The sequence below is a fragment of the Calonectris borealis genome, chromosome 4 (genome assembly GCF_964195595.1).
Source record: "Calonectris borealis chromosome 4, bCalBor7.hap1.2, whole genome shotgun sequence".
NCBI classification, from domain to species: domain Eukaryota; kingdom Metazoa; phylum Chordata; class Aves; order Procellariiformes; family Procellariidae; genus Calonectris; species Calonectris borealis.
Genome location: NC_134315.1, coordinates 11,461,679 through 11,482,763, shown reverse-complemented (window position 1 = coordinate 11,482,763; position 21,085 = coordinate 11,461,679). Strand labels below are relative to the sequence as shown.

The window sequence follows — 21,085 nt, the reverse complement described above, 5'->3', positions numbered from 1 at the left end:
CTCTTGGTTCTCCCTGAGAATGGCCACAGCACGAGCAGCGCCTGAGCTTCGGTGCCCGAGTGGGAGCGCTGGGCAGCTGGCTGGGGAACACCCCCTGCTCTCCCCTTTGCTTGCCCTGGCCCTCGGACATCCCCTTTCTCCCCCTGTCCACAGCAGAAACACGTAGTACGTACATGGTGAAGATGCATGTCATCATGCTCAGTAGATGTCTCCACAGGGAGACAAGGGCACCTGCCAGATGGCAAAGACGGCTGAAGACCGTGCCTGGGCAAAGAAAGCAGAGAAAAGTTAGGCCTGTCTCTGGAGGTCTCTTCTCTCGGATGCCCAGCCTGCATGTTTCGGCTCCCTGCGGGGAGGCGGGCACCGAGTCCCACGTATTCCCTCACTGGGGCAAAGAGCAGGGCAGCCTCCGCTTCTCCTGCCACTTGTTACATTTGGCCAGAGCTCTGGCACAGCGCAGCTCTCCTAGTTCACCCCCGAGCACTTGACAGCAAGCATCAGTGCTGAGCTTACTTGCAAATTCAGCGGCCTTCTGACGGCCCTGCGCAGGCACTTGAGTGGCTGAGCTGGGAGTCGAATGCACAAAGCCTGTCTCCAGCGCCACCCCCATGCAGAGGCTCCTATGGGAGGAAAAAGAGAGATGTCGGTCGCCCACCGTCCCCACGCTGTGTGAGCCAAGGCCCTTGCCAGAGGTCGGCCGCAGGAAGCCTCCCAGGGGACGTCTCAGCTGCAGCAAGAGAGGGCAGCGCAGCTGGGCTGCATCCAGGCGTCCCCCTCTCCTTTCCCCATCCTTTGCTTTACAGGCCCGCAGTGGGAGAAGAGGAAGCAAGCTGGCGGCAGCAGCAGCCCCCTGCCGCGGGAAGCCCACCAGGCAGCACAGCCCGATTCTCACCCCATCCGTCCCTGCTCCCTGGCCCCTGGCACCAACCTGCCCCTCGCAGGCACCTCTCAGCGGCCGTTCGCGGAGGCTGCTGTCCCCCACCACGGCCCCCCACCTCTTCCCTGGGCGCTGGCGGTCTCCCGACCCCTCTCCTCCCCGCACAGCTCCCCCCCTCAGCCAGGCAGGGCCGCGCCTCAATGTCCAGAGGGGGCCAGCCTCAGGTCCCAGGGGCTTGGCCTCCCCGTGCAGCAAACTCTCCCCCGGCAGCAAAACCTCCCCGTGCAGCAGGGCTGGGCGCTGGCCCCTGCAGCACGAGGCTGCCGCCTCCCCAAAAGCCCAGGCTGCACACTGGCTTTTGGCCGGGAGAGCGAGCCAGGCTTTCAGCCGAGACCCATCCCCGCAGAAGGGGGGCTTCGCAAGCCACTGGGGGGGGCTCTTCTTCAGAAGCCTCTGTCGGCTTCCCCATGCTGCTCCGCGCCGTGTTAGGCCGTGTTAGGCCGTGTCCCTGCTACCTCCCCAACCTGAGGCCCCGGGCAGGAGCAGCCCACCTCGTACCTCGGCTCCGCGGCCTCCCCTGCTGGCTGTTGGTCAGCCTCCTTCCCCAAGGAGCCGTCTGAGGCCCCTTGGCGTCTTCTCCGGGGTGCCTTTCTCCCCGCCATCTCTGGGCAAAGGCAGGCTCCCCGCTCAGCTCTTCCGCCTCAGCTCCAGCAGTGTGGCCTGCCCAGGCAGAAACAGCTCTGGCAGCAGGAGCGCGCCTGCCCAGGGCAACAGCCACACAGCAGCTGTGGGCTCCTTCCCCGCGCACCACAGGGCTGTGTGGGCGGCCAGCTCTGACCTCACAGTGGCGTCTCTGACATCACACTGGGGCTCCCCAGGGCTGAGCAGGGCGGGGAGAACCTCCAGGCTGCCGCCCGACCGGGCACAAATGGACAGAGAGTAGCGAGATCTAGAACGGCGACGTTCATGGGGTGAGGAATGGGGTCTCTCCTGATCTACTTACTCTCTAGGTGCATTAGGAGAGGTGATTCTGGAACCTTTGCTTCCATTCACATGCCCATGAGGCATACATGCCACTCCCAGGGCACACACGACACTGACGCTGGCAGAGGAAGGTTTTGGGAAACAGGGGAAAGGCGCTTTAACAAGTTGTACACAGAAGCTCAGAATTGCTCCTGACATTTAGAAAAACGGGTTGAAGTGTGTTCCCCATTTCATCATAAAAAAACAGCTTTGCAGATATTCTGAGAATACCTATAGTCAAATGTGCTGGAATCATACCTTCATTTCACTGGGTAGACTTACCCTTCATCTATATACGTGTAGGAAGTTAAAAGCAGGACCTCTTGCAACAATCTACTTACAGCAAGGGAGAAAACTCTTCACATAACAAAGTCAAGATTTCATGTTCTCAGCCCTGCCACTAATGGGTACAGGGAATACCCAGCAGAGCCCCCGGGCTTAGGGCAGGCAAAACAACCTGTGTCCTGCAGACTGTGCTTTTTGAGCATTTCTGCCTACGTGCTCAGAAAACAACACCGGAAGTAAAAACATGAACTCTATTTTCTCTGGAATCCATCTGAGGCTTTTTCTGGTGCATGAAGGTACGTTGTGGTCATTCCTTGCTGAAACCTCAGCTACATCTGCCAAAGCTGAGCAGCAAATAGCTCTTCTTTCAATGGTGAAACTCACAATGAATCAAATGCTTACCAGTAGTGAAAATCACAATAAATCAAATGCTCATTGACTTCACGTGTGTGAATATGAAAGCGCCGTCAATAAAACACCCTATAGGATTAAAAAAAAATCCCGCTCTTAGTGAGTCAGGCTCTATCCAGTCATTCAGCAGTACATCACGTTTGTGTTCTTTGTTGCTCAGTTGACTCCTTACCTCATGCTCCAGGCCTGAAAGCATTTTCCACTGCATGATCTGATGTTGTGTAATTTCTGAGACTTGTTTTTGATCTGCCTGTGTTGGGTTTTCACTGTGTATATAAACCGTGTATATATAACTTGTGATGTTATTGGTAAAGTTATTTGTTATAACAAATACACACATCCATTATTAATAAATTACAGTCCCTAAAGAAAATTAATGCAAATAACAAGTAGTAGGAATCTACTTCTGCAGCTGGGTTTAGGATGGCAGAGTGCACAAAGGAAAAAGATCTAAAGAAAAAAAGATTTAAAAAGTCAGGTTAGGATTTTAAAATAAATTCATTGAGTTCCTTCTCAGAAGCACATTGTTCCCTCAATCAAACATAACCAACTGTTACGCCAGGTTATTCTGGATATGGGTAGAACTGCAGACAAAAAATTCAAAGAGAAACAAAATGTAGAGGTAAGTTTTGAGCCCATCAACATGAAGGATAAAACTAGCAACTCCCTTGAGCCAAGCATTCCTTCCAGAAGAAGTTGCACAAGGGGTAGGGACAGCAAATAGTCAGATACGAATTCTGCTGTGATAAGTGACTCTCAGACACACATTTTTCAACTGAAATGTAATGGAGAAATTAAAAAATAACAGAGATCAAGGTTTAGGTGCAGGATTTAGAAAAAAATAAGTACTAACGCTCTAGCAGTCTTTGTGCATAAATAATATCAAGGGTTAGCAGGAGTGTCTAAAATAAAATGCCCCAACAATTACTGAAAGAAAACCAAACAAGAATGATTAGTTTATTTTTTTCTTATACAAAACTATTGGCACCTGAAGACCAAAGGCGAAATAAAGAATAAACATACCGCAAAATAAAACTGAGTAGTGAAAAGAATATTTACTTGAAGAGTGTATTAAGTTTGAAGTACAACAACATTGCACTTCTGTGAATCTGATCATTGTGATTCTTGGCTGTCAGTGAGAAGAGCAAATGGACAGTGTTAGCCACTTATTTGTACAATCTAATGAAGTACAAGTTTTCTGGTTAGAGAAAAGCAGTTTGCTATTGAGAACACTTGTTAACAATGTCCCATGCTTGAGAAATCTAAAAACATCACTGTACTGGTTTTGGCTGGGATAGAGTTAATTTTCTTCGTAGTAGCTAGTATGGGGCTATGTTTTGGATTTGTGCTGGAAACAGTGATAATTCAGTGATGTTTTAGTTCCTGCTGGGCAGTGCTTACACAGAGCCAAGGCCTTTTCTGCTCCTCACCCCACCCCACCCGCGAGTAGGCTGGGGGTGCACAAGGAGTTGGGAGGAGACACAGCTGGGACAGCTGACCCCAGCTGACCAAAGGGATATTCCATACCATATGACGTCATGCTCAGCATATAAAGCTGGGGGAAGAAGAAGGAAGGGGGGACGTTTGGAGTGATGGCGTTTGTCTTCCCAAGTAACCGTTATGCGTGATGGAGCCCTGCTTTCCTGGAGGTGGCTGAACACCCGCCTGCCGATGGGAAGGAGTGAATGAATTCCTTGTTTTGCTTTCTTGGGAGCGCGGCTTTTGCTTTATATACTTTTATATACTTTATATGCTTTATAACTTTTATATACAGTTATATACTTTAATCTCCTTTACATGTATATTCAGGGCACTGCAAAACTCCAGTCTAGAAGTTAATACCTCCAGGTTCTTTCACATTGCATTTTTTTACATTTAAGAAGTGAACTTCTTAGTATTCCTAGGCATTGCTGCACCTTGTGTTTTGCTCTTTCTTTTCCAGCTGGGGACCTGTTGTAATGACATTTCAAAAAGAGATATCATGTATGGAAGAGCATGATTTGTTTTCCTCACTTAGCTCTTCCAAAACAGGGCGGAGGTACATTTGTCCATGTGTTTAAAACCAAACTTTTCACATAGTTAACTTGCTCATCATAGTCAAGACTGACCCTCTCTGCTGCTCAAACCTACATTTTTAAAGCAGCCACATGTTTAAATAGAGAAGGGAATAATGCTCATTTTACATTCAGATAAAATCCTGGGAAAGAATTTTATTCTTTAAAAAGTAAAGAGAATGAACAGTTGGCGCTACTTCATTAAAACAAGATGTCATTTGCGGAGGAGGTCAAGTTATTCCAGGAACGCAGCTCCTTCCTGGTTATTAGTTGTTCGCAACTGTTGAATATTTTCTTGACTCTCCAGTCATCAAGGCTGTCTTATTAAGAACTGCAAGAGGAAAGTTTGTTGATTTTTCCTCTGAAGACATAAAACTCTGACAGGCATGAGAAGACTTACTGCGAAAATGAATTTTCAACCAAAAGGAACTGTTAAAACCCATGTGACAATCAGAAGCCGTTCTGTATTTAGGAAGACAAAAACTTTTTTATTCTAATCTTTTAAACTTAGTTAACGCCACTGGTCCTACCGAACTTTTATTGAAATTAAGGAAAACAGATCAGATCCGTCCAAAGTTTCACCTATGATGTTAAGAGGAGTTCTTCCAGCTGGGTGGGACTCAGTATTACAAGCGATATGTTGGGATCTTGTCAGCTTATCTACAGCACCTTCTGTTTTCATCATATTTCCTTCTGTTGCATAAGAAACTGTCACTGCTGCTTTACATTTTATGTCAGGGAGAATGTGTTGGTCTAAAAAATAGGGAGTATCTTTTTAGTAATTTCTGAGCAGATTGTTGTGAAACAAGTTATGAAACTCAGATCCTAGCTTACTGGAACACAGGGGATTTTACTATTGGAAGCTTTCATTTAGCAATGTTTATTTTATTCTTCAAAGATATGTGTTCTTTCATCTTAGATGAAATGTGTGATATGTCCACTAAGTCTGAGAAATGGAAATTCTTTTATTTAGTAGCTTTGAAGGGATAATGTTTCCCATAGCATATTGTAATGATTGTTTATTTTCTACTGTCTACTTTTTAAAATAGATATAACACGCTTTGCAGAGTACTTCAGCTGAAGCAGTGTCATGCAAGTACAGTAAGATGTAGTTCTAAGTATTTTTTTCAAATACATATAAAGTTGTGAGAAACTTCTACAAATTTGTTACTTGAAATCAATTTTCTCTTGGCCTCCAGCATTTTTCTGGTTTGTTTTTGTCTTGATTTTTTTTTGGTGTTATTGTTGGGTTTTGGTTTTTTGGTTTTTGTTCTGACAATAGTTTTCTTAAATAATTCTTTGTTTCATCCAGGTTTTAAGGGCCTTGTTCTTTGTTTTTCTGAACATAAATTGGAATATTAAGTTAAAGCAATTATCACTTAACAAATCTTAATGACATCTACTAAAAAAAAAGGGAATAAAAGTTTCAGATAAAATACTACAACCAAATTATTCATTTGCACATTGGGAGAAATGTGCTAGAGAAGCTTTGTAGGGATCCAGATTATATCCAGATATACCATCTTAGCTGGTATCCTCATGAGGAGCAGGACTACATGGAAAAAGGTATCACTCACCCCAGATTCACGATTCTGCAGGTGTTGGTTAACTGCCAGCTCATAACTGAAAAGCTCAAGTTTGAAATTTTCCATGAAAAGATGTGAGGTCACAGATCCAAAGCGATCATGGTGATTTTCTTCCTATGAAAGACGGGGGGAGTCATTCTGTCTGCCTTGGGTCTCAGCAGGAATTCTGGTGACCTCTGCCAGCCGGGGAGGTGACTGTCAGGGTGCCAGGAGGAGAAGCTGACTCAAACATCACCACCGTCTGAATTTGGCTGAAATGAACTGATCTGCATCAAACATGCCAGCTTGGGTAAATCACCAAATTCCAATGAAATAATATTTATCTTGGAACTGTTCTTTTCTTTCAAACCATCTGTAGTAAGGAACTTCTGCAAATACCAGGGTACAATGAAAAATGCAGAAAAACAGCAGAAAAAATAGTAGAAATATGGAGGAGAAAAACTGGAGGCTGTAGCAGGGGAGGGTAATTCATGCCTTCCGTTGATGTGAACATAAAATATGATGGCGTTTTCCCATCACACTGATACAAATGTATATATATACATATACACATATTTATACTTGTTTGAGATATACATATAGCTGTGTGTATATGTATACGCAGACATGCAGATGTAACTTTTAAGCTCCAGCACTTCTCTTCCTTCTGCCCTTCCACCCAATCTTTACACGTTTCAAAAACTTGAATGTTCAATAGGATTAGATGTTTCTGTAAAGAACAGAAAGTTTGGGCAAAATATTTTATATGGTACACGAGTCACCAAATGAAAGTTTATGGCCTGTATTACATAGTTCAGGCTATGCAGGCAGAGTGGTCCTTTCTGATCTGGAAAAACTATTGAAATTATCTGGCTAGCAATTCCCATGCTAATTAGTTAGAGGTTGGATATCTACCATATTTTTTGAGTTAATTGTCACTTTGAAATTCAAAAAAGTTCTCGGAATATTTCCTGCAATCATAAAACTAATCCTAGTGGGCTCTTGAGCCTCATTACAGAGATGACACCACTCTAAGGAATTTCTGTCTTATATTAGTTTTTAAATAATTGAAGAGATGTGTATAGGTCAGATACAACAGAAAATTGAGGAAGAACAGAGAATGCTTTCAGAACATTACTGAACAATTTGTCTGTGACATATACTTAGAATTACACTACTTATAGAAATACTTTTCCCTGAAGAATGCCAAAGTATGTATTTCAGATATTACTCATGACCTCTGATGAACTGACCACACATAACCATCCTAGATTGTTGAATTCTGTGCTCAGAAAGATATTGACTTGGTATGAGCATGTTGATATATTTCCTATTTTTTTTGCACGCATAAATGTTGTTTTAAAAAGCCATTCTAAACAAAATTAACTCAAAATAATCTGGAGAAGAGCCATTTTTTCCCAAGACTTGTAACAGTCATCCTTAGATAATTCTTTTATGATGAAAATTACTTCTATAATTTTTTAAAATGTATTTCCTTTTCCATCAATTTCTGCTTGGATATTAATAGATGCCTAGGAAAAGCATCATGTTGGCATTTGTAGAAATTAGGTTTGCTTGGTTATTTTCTATTTGACGGCAGAGAGGAGAACCACTGCAAGCTTCCCCATCCTGGGGGAAGACATATTGTCACTTTTTTCCCTGTTTTTGCTAATATGATTCTGAGGTCTGGGCACTGGATTAATGGAAAAATCACTGATGGAACTGCCCCAGCTGATATCTTTGGTGGTCTTCTTTCAGATCTTTACAGATGTTTCCACACCAGTTTTTCCAGGATTTCTCTGTATCCAACAGCTAACGTAACAACAAACACAGCAGTCAACTCTTCCTGTCAGGTTTACTAACACCTCCTAAACACTGGAAAAACAAGGCTTCAGGACAACTTCTGTTCACCCTGTGGTCCTCATAAGCATCCACAGGACTGGTCATCATACACAACCACAATGATACTATGTCAGCATGGAGTCCATTTTACCATTGTGTCTCCCCATAGCTGAAAACCAAAAAAAAGAAAAAAAAAAAGAAAATTCTGTGTGAACAAACAGCACCTATTCAAAGGAGAGATACGCTATTATGAAAAGATACAGACAAGAGGACTCGGCCAGGCTATCAACAGAGACTGTGTTCATCTTGCAAACACAGAGGTATTTAGGGATTTATGCTCTGTGTATTTCTACCTAGGTTTTTCTTTCAGTGCCGTCCTTAAATTAAATGCCAGTTTACAGCTGATCAAAGATGACAGGTTGTCGAACTGTAAGTGACCTTTCTTGGTCCAAACAAGAGAGATCAGGAGGTGACAACCTGATCCCTGTCAGCCTTGCTGATAGTGAAACAGGGGTGCCACTTGTAAAAGCCTACTTACCTGTCCCGCCACACGTTTCTGAGTCATTTTCGAGCAAGTGTGGCTAGGGGGTAAAGAAAAGGATCAGCAAGATTCTGCATTGAAGCATTAAATGACAACACAGGCTGTGAGCAAAACTGGCCAAGATAGCACAATCTGACTTAATGTCTTCCATAGACAGCTCTGGGTGAATTACTGTAGGGCAAGAGCATATCAATATTTTTTCTTTCTAACTGACAGCCTACCTGAAACGTGGAAGACAGAGAGAGAGAAATGAAAGCAGAAATTTATGAACAACAAAAGATTATGAAGGGGAGAAAACGAGAGTTTGCAGACATGAAAAGTGATTTTTGCAAAAAACTTCGCCTTGCCACTGGTCTGGCGAACCAAATGGTAGACATGCTTGCAATTTCTGTGCCAAGCAAAGTATGGAAATGCTCTTGTTCCTGCTGTAGCGACTTTGCAGCAGACACTCTCCACCCTGTACAGGCAAAGCAGCTCCCGCACTGGGAATTTTGCACCACTCTCTCAGCTCCAGCTTGATGGAATCAGTGATTCATGCTGGAAAAGCCTGACAAGCTGCTTGGAAAATATGTCAGAGCTCTTGCCTTCCTGCTAATTCCTGAGATTTTGCTGTTATGAGTTCTTAATCTGGCCACTCAAAGCCAAACCAAACTTACTGTTCCTTTTAGCACAGAAGAATGGTAATAATAATAATTGATGTTATATTGTAATAATAATAGATGTCACATTGTCTCTAAAACCCACAGGATTCAGAAGATAGCAATTACAGTAGCTCTTAAGAGAATTTGCTAGTAGTTTTAAGCAGCAGAAATATGGTTAAGGGAGCAAAAATTCCAGCAGCTGAATAAGGATTATTTAAATTTGAGACGCCTCAGCTCTGAGTGTTTCTGATTTGTTGGTGCTTGTGAATTTACTTTCATGCATGTGTGCATCCACTCCCGAGCTTTAAAGAGGCAACACACGAATATGGAGCGGAAAGGAAAGCCTCTCTTTGTCCTATAAGGAAATAAAAATACAAGTCTACCTTGAAAAGGAATACTGACTCAATATACTTTATTATATTTTCTTAATTAATTATACAAAAGCCAGTACAAAGATTCAAACAGAAGGAGAATAAATGAAGTGTTGCCTCCATTTGATTATTAAATGGAAATGACTGTGAGGCATTTCCATTTAAAAAAAAATATCACCCCAAGAGAGACCTTCTTGAGCTAGTCACCTCAGCATGTCTCCAGCACCCATAATAGCAAAGATTTATGACAACTTTTCAGCTGAGGCTTCATTTAATTGACAGTGCTTTGTTGTCACCACTAAAAAATAATGCTGGGAGCTTTAGGATATAGAAGGAGTGGCTGGTACACATGAACCCTGCCCCAGTTTGCTTCCAAACCCTGCTCAAACAAACCCCCTCAGAGGTGGCACCTGATATTTCTCTCTCTGAATCAGGCGATGTCAAGGGATCTTTAACTTCGGAGAACAAGCTGCTTTTGTAAGGGTGTTTTGCATTTTCAGGTCACCTTTTCCTGAAATTCCAGCTCCATTGCTGTTTGCAGCTTTGCTAACATGAAAACTTTCCTTAACTCCTAATGTTTCATATAGACAACAAGAACTGAGCTCCTCAAAAAAAATGAACCCTGAAAATTGGCATATAACTCCATACCTGAAGGAGATCCCAGGATTTCAAACATGCTAGTGACACTACACACCTCAGTGATTTTACTGGGAGCAGCACAGCTGGGAATCAAGATACCTGCAAAAAAATTAGGAATACAGTTGGAAATAAGTAACTCTGTCTCATGAGGAATTCTAACATTTCACTGATCCATGACGGAGGGGAAACTTGGATGAAAATGCAAGAATGTTTAGAGAGAAAAAGCTCTGAAGATCTGAACTGCAGCCCGGGAAATACCAAAAACATTGAACTTGACCCTAATCTATGACTTCACAAGTAGCTGCCTCAGGACAGAAAAGAAACTTGAAAAGAAAAAAGATAAGGACTTTGTTATAATTTGAACATTTCCTTGTTGATTTTATAAAACAGAACTTATTCAAAAGAACTTGAAGTATCAAATTATATTCCAAATGATCTGTGGTTTTTGTAACAGAATAGATTAGTGGTAAAAATATCATGCTTCCAGAAAGTATAGTGCTCAGTTCTACAAAATCTTAATTACTGGGTGCTATGATGGGCATCAATACTGATTACTTTTGTGAATTAGAATTTGGGAATGACTTTGTAACAAACAACCCCTTGGAAAAGTTCTATCAAATGTGGTACATCTTTTTTTGTCATCAAATATAGATGCCTGTTAAGTTATGTAGCTTTTCTCTATAAGGGTTTCTCTGTAATGAGTGACATTATTGTAGTTCCCCTTACAGGCAGTTTTGGTCACAAGGCTGATGTTGCTCTGCTCTGGAAGCAGTGAAATTCGTAGGTGTCAAACGCTTTTTCTTGATCCTCACAAATTGGACCACTCAGATTCTATGATTCTGAAATACTTTTCAATCAAAATAACACATTTAAAAAAAAAAAAAACAAAAACAAATGTATGAATTGACCAAAAATTACACTTGATTGTTCAAAATAAATAGATATGTTTATACGTTTGGGGTAATTTGCAATTACTTAGACTAGATTTTCTTTCGCTTTTAGATCTGCAACTGGACTCCAAGTTTTAATGTTCTAAAAAATCTAATTTCTTAAACTTAAGCAACAACACAGGAAAAAAAAAGTATTTCATGGGTTTAATGATGAAAGAAGATAATAGTCTAATATTCTTTCATAAGTGAAGGTATCATGCCCATTTTTGTAACACAAATCTGTAAAAAATATGAATATAATCTATGAATCTCAGTAGGTGTTTTTAAGTACTACATTTAAGGGCAAAACAGAATCCAAGTCCTGAGTTTTTAACCCACAAGGGCTAAAGTAATCCAGATAGAGCTGTGAGGAATGCCAGATGAAGAGTTATCAGGACTTTCTTCTCATGCTGGTATTTTCAAAATGGATTTCAGTGGTCCCTGTTTGCCTTCTACAAACACCCTTCCCTTACTGAAATTTAACAGTTTAACTCCCTGTCCTTGTACTACTTGTACTTGCTCTTGTACTACTTGTCGTTGTACTGCTGTGACTGCCTCATCGTCTTGACTTAATCCGCACCTTATTGTTACTCAGCTCAGTATCTCCTTATGATTCCTTTGATGTGGTTACCAGAGTCATCTCTGCCTTAATCTTCACCAAATCAATTAAATTATTATTTTCCAATCTAAACTAATCAAATTTGATGAATAAATTCTATTTAAATGAGTTTAATAGCCCAAGAAGATATGTTTGTATACTCAAGATACCTGTTTCAACTGCCTTACAAAGTCACTGGAGCTGCACAGTTATAAAATCTCCATTATATCAGAGTGAAGATTTCACCAATGCGTTTATATTCAAAACACCGGAAAGTAGCAATTTTTGTCTTGCTCCGAGGCAAAAAAGAACATGCAGGTTTTCCAGTTATATCTTCAAACTGAAAATGCCGCTGATCTTCAACAGTTGTCTTTACACTGTAGCTGGAATGAAAAGCAGAAAAATTCGTAACAAACTTATTGAATTAGAGAGGACTACAAAATACATATTCAAATATATATACATTGACTGTAAACAGTAGCACTCAAGATAGTAAAAATGAAGTTTTCCAGCCACTTGAAAAATGCTTGTAGTTCAGTAAAATCTGGAACTCGAGATGCATGAGCTTGTTGCCTTCCAAAGACTGGCTGTTCCACATACATGCGTTTTACTCCACAGAAGATTGAGGATATTTTTTCCTCTAATATACCAATTTTTCAAGAACTGAGTTAGTCAGTGAGCTGAAGCACAAGTATGCAAAAAATAAAAGATAATAGAAGTTTGTGGAACTCTGTAGGCATTTTTTTTTGTGTAAACCATTGCCAAACAACTATGAGTAACAGGTTCACTCCTAGCAAGAAAAATCTGTTGATAGATAGTACCCAGTGCTCTGATATGAAGCAATTGAGTTAAATCCTGAATTTTAAAAAGCCATGTAATATTTCATATTAAACCAAAGCTGGTAATAGGAATCAATAGGACAGGCTGTGGTATGGGGTACCATACTGAGGTCTGGTACCTCACCAAACTCACTTTCCAAGAGCTGAAGGCTCATAACGTACTGTTTGTACAGCCTGCTTGTGGGATCAGCATTAGTCACTTACACAGTTAATTTTGGTGTTCCTCCAAGAGCTCACAGATGCTCCCAGATGTTCCTCTTAATTTATGGTTCACACCCCCTCCCACAGACTGACTGATTCTTTGCTCTCCTGTACCATGGAAACACGATATTACTGGTTTTGGGGGGCTATGTATGAGTATAAACCCTGCTTTGGATTTCCCTAGGGGTTACTGAGGCTCATGAGACACTGTATAAAAGCTTACACTTCTCTTTTGGAAGATTATAGTTTTAAAAAGTAGATACTGCCAATCGCATCTGACTGGATTGTGTGTTAGTAAGGTGACTACATTATTTTTATCCCATACCATCTGTTAGATGAAAGTAACAAAAATATTAACTCTGTCTAAAATGTATTTTGAGATAATTACTTTATAACAGGCACATTTAAGCCTTTCAATGCACAATTTAATTTCCCTTGCAGTTTTCCACTGTTGCAATTCTTTTCAGATCTATATGATCGATCACCCTATTTTATCCCACTTCAGTAAGCAGCTGCCCAATACACACCATATGTTGTTTAACCTAGATGTGGTACTGTTTTGTTTGAAATCCCCTCTTGCTGCTTGTTTACTCATTTTTGTCACATCCTTTCATTAGGCGATTTGGTTTTAAATGGGTCATGGTGTTATATCCTTTTCACAGTAGCTTTTAACTCTGTCGTACCTTCTTCCACCCCACACATCGTTTCTGTTTCTGTATGGGTTACCTCCGTGAAAGTCTTTATCTGAGCATCATGACTTCATTTTGCAGATCTCTACAAAGGGTATCAGTGAGCACTCATGTAATAATGCTGTTTTCTTTATTCCTCTAGCAGCATATTAACTGACTGAATTTTCTGCCAGCTATTTCATAGCCTTCACGATTTTTTCCTTATTCAGGATTTTGAAAGGAGATGGAGGATTTTACTGCAACCCATTTTGCTGTATAAAAATGTTTCCTTTTCCCACTCCTTAATTCCATTATCACCTGCGAGTTTCCTTCTTTGACTTTAATGGATTGGCTCTTCACCACTTAATCTTCCCACTCTACAGATAATTTCATCTGTAGGCATCATTATGCAAAGATTTTTCTAATCTTATGTAAATACTATAATGACAGAATACAAAACTCCAACCTACAATAATTGAAAGCCACCTTTGGATAACACGTTTATTCCAAGGATCTTAAATTGCTGTAAACATGAGGATGCATGCCTAGGTACTGCGGTGATGTTGTGGCCTAGCTCCTTGGGGAAGATTCAGCAAGAACCACATTCTGAAAGGGCTCAGAAAGTGTCAAAGGGACCAGAAGTCTCTGGTGTGTCCTGCCACGGTGCCAGTGGAGTTGTGCTTATGCATAAGAGACACCAATGGAATGAAACTCTTCCCAGAGATCATCACTTTTTTTTAATGCACAGTCCCAAGAAATTATGTTTTCTCTTTAATATGTAGTGTCTGAGGAGGATATCAAACTGCTTTCTTGCTTTGGGAAAAGTAATCTAATTGAAAGGAAGAAACTGCTGCTGATCTTGTTGCCACCTTTCCAGCTCTTTTGCCAGCTGATTTCCAAAAACGGTTGGGCTATTCTTAAATCCTTGTGGGAGAACAGTCCAGCATAACTGTGTTTTCTGACCAGTCTTTGGGTTCTCTTATTCAAAAGCAAATAACTTCTGGCTTCCAAAGTCTAATGGTATACAAAAGAAAGTATCTTTTAAATCTAGTACTGTAAACCACTGATCAGATTCCTTGATGGTTGTCAAAAGGGTATAGGGATTAGCCCACTACAGGATAAACATCCTGAACAATCTGATTTATTGCTGTCAAATCTTGAACCAATCTGTACTCGTCTGTATGAGGTTTCTTCACTGGCAAAATTGGAGTATTAAATTCTGATTGGTATACACGTAATAATCCATAAGTCAAGAATTTCTCTATTAGAGGCTCCAAACCTTTCCTAGCTTCTAATGTATTTGGATATTGTTTCTGTTTTACCGGTTTAGCTCTGGATTTTAATGAAATTACCACTGGTTCTGCAGCCCACGATCTTCCGGGAACTCCTGAAGCCCATATCAGTGGATTCACAGTATCCAGCACAATTTCTGGAATCTCTTCAGTCTTTTCCATAGTTTCCTGCAACACAAATACTTGCGCCTCCAAGGCTTTTTCTTCTGGTATATTCACATGTATTTCTCCTTTTTCAAAAGCTATTTGTGCATTTAATTTACTCAAAACATCTCTCCTAAGCAAGGGCATTGGACAATTAGCAATATATATAAAAATTTATGGGTAAATACCTGATTCCCAATTCCACATTTGAGTGGTTGAAAGAAGGGCCATATTTCCCTTTTCCCTGTCGCTCCAACAACAGGCATGGTTTGTTTACTCAATTTGCCTTTACATGTATTTAATACTGAATAAGTTGCTCCCGTATCTATCAAAAATTTTAATTTCTCTTTCCCCAACTCTACTGTAACAAGTGGTTCCATTGGGGAACTTTTTGAGTCTTCCCCCAGTTCCCATCAATCTGAATCCTGATCTAGAGTTAACAAATCCGCTACTTGCAGATCCTCCTTCTTCTGTGGAAACGTTTTTTTTTATTCAGCGGGCACTCTCTTTTCCAATGTCCTTTCTGCTTACAATAAGCACATTGATCGCTATCTAATGATGTTTTAAACCTGGTTTCCGGGGGAGGTCTAAACCAATTCCTAATACTTCTACTTGGTGCCCGATTTTGTCTAAACCAACCATTCCTATTTCCACTATTTCTATTTCCCTCTGCTATGGCCACTGCCAATAACCGAGCTTTTCGATTTTCCTTTTTAACTTGTTCCTTCTCCTGTCTTTTCTTTTCCACCTCTTCTTGGTTATTATATACTTTCCATGCTGCTTCCAGCAACTTATCAATAGACCTCGTATCTTCACCCTCAATTTTCTGCAATTTTCTTTTAATATCTGGATTTGATTGTCCTACAAATAAAGTAACAAAGGTCAAATTATCAGTTTCTCTTTCGGGATCTAGGTCTGTCCATTTTCTAGCAACTTCACACAATCTTCCATAAAATGCCGAAGGAGTCTCATCTTTCCCTTGAACTACCTGATACAGCTTAGGAACATTCTTTGGTTTAGGTATAGCATTCTTGACTCCAAATAAAACAAGTCTCTGATATTCAGTAAGCAAGAGCCTCTGTACCTGACTATTGGGGTCCCAGTCAGGATTTGTAGAAGGAAAATGATCCTCTAGTCTACCCACTTGTGCGTCCTGAGCGTGGACCTTTTCTGCTTCCTCTTTTGCTTTCAACAAAGCATGCAATATCACCTGTAGGTCTCGCCAATCAGGATCATGACTTTCTATTATAGTTTCTAGCACTTTAGTTACTTTTTCCAGATCTTCCCTATAAGTCCCTGCCATTTCCTTCCAGGACCTTAGGTCAGACGTGGGAAAGGGAACTTTGACAAATACTGGGGCCCCTTCCAGCCCCACAGCCTGTCTCAGAGGCACTTGTACTGCTGCTCCTCCTTGCCTAGTCCACCTAGCTACTGGACTAAAATGATCTTCCTCTTCCTCACTGTTTCCCATCGAACTTTCTCCATCTCCCCCCTTCAGGGATATTAATAATTCCACATCCTCCTCCTCTTCAGGAGGCTCCCTAAGCTTTTTACACCTTTTTCCAATGCTACATGCTGAACAACACCGTCTTGGTGGTCATTCCGCCTGTTTTTCTAACGCCAATACATTCGTATCTTTTGCTACCAACCTGCAATCTTTTCGACTTTTATAATCATTTCTCAAAGTGAAAAACAAATCCACATATGGTACCTCATACCATTTTCCTTCTCTTCTGCAAAATAACATTAACTGCAAAATAGTATTATAATTCAAAGTTCCATTGGCAGGCTATTTTTCTTGGTCTTCTAAAGTATACATTGGCCACCATTGGTTACAATACATTATCAATTTCCTTCGCGTAAGTGGATCTCTCCCATATTTTCTCCAATGACCCAAAATACATCCCAAAGGTGAAGTTTTAGTTATTCCCCTTCCATGGAAGTTATATTCCCCATTTGTAAACCCTTTACAAAATTATAATATCCTTCACAATAATTACCAAAACAACCAAGAATATTCTAAACCAAAATCCCATGCTCTGGTTGTCACCATACTAACACAGGGGAAAATTGCCAAGATTCACCAAAGTTACTAAAAATCACCAAATATATCCCACCGATGCGTACCACTACGAGTACGAGTTACTTGGGGGAATCTAAAAAGAATAGCACCCGCGGATATTGACCAGCTACTCACCACCAACCAGGAGATCGCAAGGGGAGTCCCCGGAAAATTCCTCCAGTGCGTGCTGAAGTGGAGTCCGACCCGCGATCCCCTCCCGACAGTGACTGGCAGCTGGGCAAGATCCAATCCAAATCACCAAAGTCCCATCTGGGTCACCAAAAACTGCTGTTGATTTAAAGCCCTCAAAACACACAAAACGAGCATGTTTAGAGAGGAGACATTGCTTTATTCTGCGCAGGGTGCAAGGTGGATATTTTCCACAAATCAAGCACACTGACACAAACTCCAGGCTCTCCTTTATAGTACAAAAATAACAAAACCACGCCCAAAGCCATGCCTAACTAATACATATTCATCAGGTTGTGTAAGTGTTACTTCTTATCTTCCTTGGCATTCTTCCCAGTCCTTCCGCGCTTGCTTGGGGGTCCTTGGTGGTCATCGGTGGTTGTTTGAGGAGATGCCCCCTCCTCTTTTTGAAGCAAAGTTCAGTTTTAGGGCACATGTTTGCTGACACAAGATGTTCTTTATCAGGGATGACCTTGGCAACCATTCAAGTCTTATTTAAACAGCCTTTCAAGCACTATCTATATGTTCAGGTCATCTTGACACTGCTTATCTCAGGGACTAAGGATGATGAATTCCAGGAAGGCTTGGGAGGAACAGAAGAGCTACATCCTTGATAAGAGAATGACAATTCATTGCACTGCTCAGACAGTGACGAACATTAACCTAAGAGTACATGTTGTTTAATCTTATAACTGTCTTACACATTATTTACACAGTTTGCAACTTTCCAAGGCTTCAAAACCTCAAGGGATTTTTTGCCTTGGGCCAGAATGATCAGCTGCATCCCCACCTCAAAGCAAAAATGCTTTTAGGCAGTGTCCAGTACATATGGAAATCTATAGGATGATAGTGCCCATGTTCTGCTTCTCTTTTGTACCAATCAGCAATAACTTGACAAAAAGAGAATTATAGATATGCCAAGATTCTCATCTCAGCTGTACAATTCTCATTGCAGTTGCCTCTTGTTCCAAAATATTCTATTTTAGCCCTTCATTTTCACAAGGTTTTCCTATGTTATTGTATAGCAGTTTGTGTTATTGAGCTATTTTTGTTACCTTTCTTCTGTATTCATATTTTGCTTTCTATCCTCAGATCCAAGGGCTGAGTAGCTGGAGAAGCTGACAGAATTCATAATGGTAAACTGAACATGAGACTGCTACTAAGGGCAATTCTGCTCTGTGTCCAGACATGGATTTTGAAAAGGTTATATGTTCCCTCAGTAGGAAATCTCAGGAAGAAGGAAAAATAGAAATATAAACACAGAGATTCAGTTGTAGGATTGGAGAAAGAGAGAAAGGAAGAAAGGAATGCAGTAAAAAACCTAAGACAAGTTCTAAAAAAATGCTTGTGTTTTCCAGTCAAAATAAAGTTGTGCTTTATTCCACCACAGTCATTGTGGTGAGTGATAAAGAGAGAGTATAATGCGCAATAATTTTAAATTATCATGAGAATTACTAACAGTATCTCTGAGCTTCAGTATCTTGGCTGTCACAAAGCAATGAGAGGAATCATGGTGTTTGCTTTCTTTACGCCTAATGTTGTGGAGGTTCTGCTTAACCTATCATTTACCAATGAAAATGTATCTGATTTTCTTCCTAAGGCTTTGAGAAGTGAAAATTATACCCTGTGTATTAAATTTAACTGCACATAATATATAACAGTATAAATCAAATTTAATTGGTGTACTATTCCATACAAGAAGTGACAAGATATTTCTTCAGCTGTGGAAAAGATAAAGGGTGATTGATGGCAGAAATTAATAATTGAGGAAAGTAATTCACTGCAACAGATACAATCTGTGGAGCAGTTTTCAAAATGGTTAGACAAGGCTAATAAATGGGAAAAGGGTTTCCATAGCTCTTGTTTGAGAAGCACGATGTTGTGAGATAAATAAACAAACAAATAAATTAGAAGGCTCTTAAAGACAAACAGAGCCAAACTCCAACACCTTTTTAAACACTATGCCCATGTCCTCTGCGCGTTCAAGGGAAATTACAGAGACAGGAGTCCCTGGTGCTAGGGACTGCGCCTGGCTCTGCTCCGGTAGTCGCTTTGCAGTCCACTCCCTCAGTGTAGCAAAGGGGGATGCATAAACTATTTTTGAAAGAGATATTTGACAACGTGGAGAATCTTGTTTTAAAGTTAGATTCCTGCCCGTCTGCACCTCTTGACAAGAAATGAGTCTTCAGTGTCTCCTGCCCAGGTTTCACGTCAGAGTCCTGTGCCAAAGAAAGACACACGTTGAAACACCTGATCCTGCTCCTTGTTGTAACCAGCCTCTCCCTCTGATTTGGGAAATGAGTGCTGTGTCCCCTCTTCCTCACTCCTGCCCAGGATCAAAACCTCCTGCACTTGCACAGGTCGTTAGGACAACCTAACGACAAGCACAAACCTGGGAACGGAGGGAGGAGAGGAAAGGAGGATGCTGGCACAGAGGTGTTGGGTAGCCCCAGCAGGATTAGGTGTTAAGGTCTGGTTCTCAACAATGTTTACTAGACCCTTTTGTTTACCCCTGGCCTGATGAACTTCAATAAAAATTGAAGGGAAAACATAGCTGTAAAAGAGCTAAGAAAAAATCTGATTATATCCAGTTACTTAGAAGGAGTTTTGTGAACTGTCATTTGGGCTGTATAAGAATTCAGATTTGAACAGTTTTACCCCCACGAGTCAGGGAAAAGCATAGCTCTGCCCTCTTTCCCTTTCCCCAGCTGTGGGAAACCTTCACGCCTTCCTCCCTGTGCAATCAGCTGACCAGATAAGCATCCAAATTAATAAGTGGCTAAAGAAAAGCTGTCATTCCAGCTATCCCAAGCAGCCATAACTTCTTCCTATGCTAATGTCTCATAGCATTTTACATTTATTTGATCAATAAAGCACTTCCAGTTGATAGCCAGAGGAGTAAAGGGTTGTGCTGGATTCAATTTGCAATAGGTGTTTCCAATTGTCATGACAAACAGGACATTCAGCTCATTATTTACCTATTATGCATCAATGTCACAGCCAGGTGACTTACGTTATTCCTGCAGAGCTCCTTCCTCCACATGCCCGTGCTGTGGCTCCTGCTACCCCCAGCCCGATGAGCCGCAACGAGCCACTGTGACCCTGACAAGATGCAGACAGCCCTATGGAGCCCAGGCTTTATATATAAAACCCTTTCAATATCGCTTCTTTGTATTAGTCTTCCAGGATGAACAGTATTAGAAATAAAAATATTAGTCCACTGAATGAGTAGGGCAAGAGATGTACCCTGAATCAGGCCCAAATCCAGCAAAGCATCACTTTATAGGACAAATCTGTTTGATGTTACCAGGCCACAAGCTTTAAGGAAAGTGCACGCTCCAGTGCCCGCAGTCCGGAGGAGTTGCATTTTCCATCTTTCAGGCAGTGTATAGTTTATGTTGACATTGAATAAAGCCTTTTTAAGCTAATACATTAGAGAAATTGTTCAAGAACAGTTCATCCTTTATAAACATCATAATGACTGAACTGAACGTTTGCACACTGAGTGCACATGAGATTTGAGACACAGCTGCAGAGATTAGTAACTAAATTTTCATTTTTGACTCAACAGTAAGTGGACTTTTTTTTCCCCTAATGATAAGTGTCACTGTTTAATATGACATTGTAAATTAGACATGTAAATAATACAATTATTATTTGGATTGCAATTTTATAATCAGAATAAATACCTTATTGCTATCTTCTTGGGCTTTTTTATTTTAAAAAAGGCATTATTATTCAGTGAGGGTGAAGGAAGCAGACAAAGGGCTAGGACCAGCGGCACGCTGCTTGCTGCACTGCATATGGCGGGGATGCAGCCATGGCTGCCCTGTGCCCAGCAAAGAGCATCTTAACCCTGGGCTCCGACTCCTGCCTCTACACCAACCTGTGTTAAAAAGTGTTAAGTCTTGCCG

The 21,085-nt window shown here is 41.1% G+C and overlaps 1 long non-coding RNA gene across 1 annotated transcript; it reads right to left on the bottom strand.

Moving 5' to 3' along the window:
* Positions 1–5,117: 5,117 nt before the first annotated feature.
* LOC142081704 (uncharacterized) lies at positions 5,118–17,563 on the bottom strand. Its single transcript, XR_012673448.1, has 4 exons — positions 14,837–17,563; positions 11,947–12,159; positions 10,259–10,348; positions 5,118–8,226 (listed from the first exon to the last, which is right to left on the bottom strand). It is a non-coding gene; the product is annotated as an uncharacterized LOC142081704 (long non-coding RNA).
* Positions 17,564–21,085: the final 3,522 nt, after the last annotated feature.